Below are 2,765 nucleotides of genomic sequence, written 5' to 3'. Positions count from 1 at the left end.
TGTCACATCCTCATCCACTCACTACCCATGTGAATTTGTTCCCACATTTGAATGAGTGGAGGGGGATTTAACACCTTACTACCAAGCACAACTTTATATGTGTATATATGTCACGTCCCGCTTTCCAAAATACCTGGGAAACGGAACGTGAACAAGCCCACGACGTATTAGATTAAGGAGAATAAATAAAATAAATATTTCTCCCCAACCTAATACGCTAAGCGTCAAGAAAATAAATGCAAAGGCATAGGTCCCCGATCACAGATAACAATAATATAAAGACAACTTAGAATAAGAAATAAACATATCATGAAGCAGATCATCCCTGACATAAAAATACGGATCAGACATGCCGTTATACAAAACTGAACAATGAATACCGAAGAGATACAAAATACATCGATCAGGCAGGAATTAAAAGAACTACAAAAGTAAAGTGGAACCGTCAAAGAATAGGCTTCGACTCCTTCTTCTGCTCCGTCTACAAGGCACTCCTGTTGAGAATCTTCTGACTCCTGCTGCACCTGTTCTTTCTCTAAGTCTGACGTACACCAGAGAATTTTTATATGAATATATGTGAATTATTAGTAAATAAATAATTCTTTTATGATAAATAGCTTGAGGTCATTGATATACATGATAATAAGTTATTTGAGATGATATGAGAGTTTGGGTGTAGAGTTTTGTGCGTTGGTTTTGCAAATTAGCAAAACATGCACAAAACTAAATTTTTTTCCAGATCAGTCGACACATCAGTCTACTGACTGTATCGGTCGACACATCAGTCGACTGATACGCTGATTTCCAGTTTTTGCAGGTTTCGGGTCTGTTTTGATTTGGTTCGGGTTTGGGTCGGGTTTAACTGTTCGTATATATTCCCCTCTCACCCGAAATCACCCCTCTCCTCTTCAGACCTGAGAAAACCCTAGCCCCATCTCCCCCATCTCAAACCCTAGCTTTGTTCTTGGTGATTTGGGGAAGAACTTGGAGGATTTTCGGCGAAATCTTCACATTGCAGCAAGGGGATCCACTCTCTCTCAGATCCAGGAATTTCTCATCACCCCAGAGGCGAGTAACATCTCGCCCAACCTTGTTCCTATTTTCTAAATGTTTTTCAAGGGATTTTTATGAGTTTTGATGAGCCAAAAATGATATTTTTGTACAAAGGATTGATTTTTTAGCATATAGAGGGAAGATATGTTATTTCAGAATGTTTAAAAACTCACCAACGTTTTGTGAATCATAGATCTAGATCTGAAATATTTTTATAAGAGATTTAACATGAGTTTTGTTTTAAAAATGTTTTAAAACATAAATACACATGTTTAGGGTTTTTCTTTATGTATTTGTACATGAAAGTTATGTTTCAGTTAGTTCATACATGTTAATATCAGTATCTTTATGCTTGGGATTGATGAGGATGAATTTAGATCGAATTTTGGGTACATAACCACCTGTGTAGAGTTTCTGCAGTCTATCGGTCGACTGATCAGTCGACCGACGGGCAAATTTTCAGTCATCAGTCGACTGATCAGTCGACTGACGGGCTGATTGTGTTTTCTCAGCTTCTCAGTCGACTGAGCAGTCGACTGGTGAGCTGAGACTATGCTGCCTGAGCCTTATCGGTCGATATATGAGTCGACTGACGTCATCAGTCGACACATCAGTCGACTGATGAGATGTTTTACAGATTCTTGATCTGTTTGAGTTGCTTTTCAGGGTCGCCTCGATAACCTGACCCTAATTTACCATGTTAATGATTTATCTGTACATGTGGGTTGATTTTTGACACAAGTTTAGACATGTACACCGAGACGCGTGTGAGTTTAGATCTTGTATATCTTTCCACATATATTTTTCACAGTTGCACAGTCCTCGTGTTGGACTATAATGCATATTTAGTCCTGGTGTTGGACACTCATTCCTTTTAGTCCTCGTGTTGGACTATGATTTATAGAAGTCCTCGTGTTGGACTATGAATTATAGAAGTCCTCGTTTTGCACTATGAGTTATAGAAGTCCTCGTGTTGGACTATGATCTATAGAAGTCATCATGTTGGACTATGATCCATCTCAGTCCTCGTGTTGGACATTTGCCACTTGTTCCATGTGTTTGGAAACCACTGTATCTAGTTCATGTATCAGACATATTTCTTAACCCTGTATATGACTTTCTCACAGGAGTTATGACAAGACACTTATGTAGATTATGACATGATAATCATGTAAGTTATGACATGATACTCATGTAGGCTATGACATGACAATGTAGTTATGTTCCGTGATGAGTTGTGTTTTCTTTTATTATTGTTCCTATACTAGAACCTCGGGTTTGGTGTTTAGAGATTTACAATTTAAGATACAAGGTATATACATGAGGGTTTCCTTGTTTGGATTATTTCGCTCGACGTACCTATGCTCGTGTTGTAAATTTCTAAATACTAAAATCCTCTTTAGTAAGATCAATGATTTTAGATCTATTATGTATTATCTATATTTTCTTATACAACGAGCCCTGTTCCCTTGGGGTTGGTTGTGATGTTACTCGCTAGCGCTTGACGCTCGTTGTCCCTCCCCCTTTCAGGTAACGAGCCAGGAGCCCGGAGAGTCGCAGGTTGAGGGCGATTCTTATTAGTGCCCATTTATCCTCTTATTAGATGTATTTCATTTTTGTACTCCACTCGAGATATTTTTAGACTTGAGAGATTTATATTCTAGAGTTGTAAAGGCTGTGTGCCTTATTTCATGTATTAGATATTTTGTATT

The sequence above is a fragment of the Asparagus officinalis genome, chromosome 7, assembly GCF_001876935.1.
Source record: "Asparagus officinalis chromosome 7, Aspof.V1, whole genome shotgun sequence".
NCBI lineage: Eukaryota > Viridiplantae > Streptophyta > Magnoliopsida > Asparagales > Asparagaceae > Asparagus > Asparagus officinalis.
Note: the sequence above shows the minus strand (reverse complement) of the source record.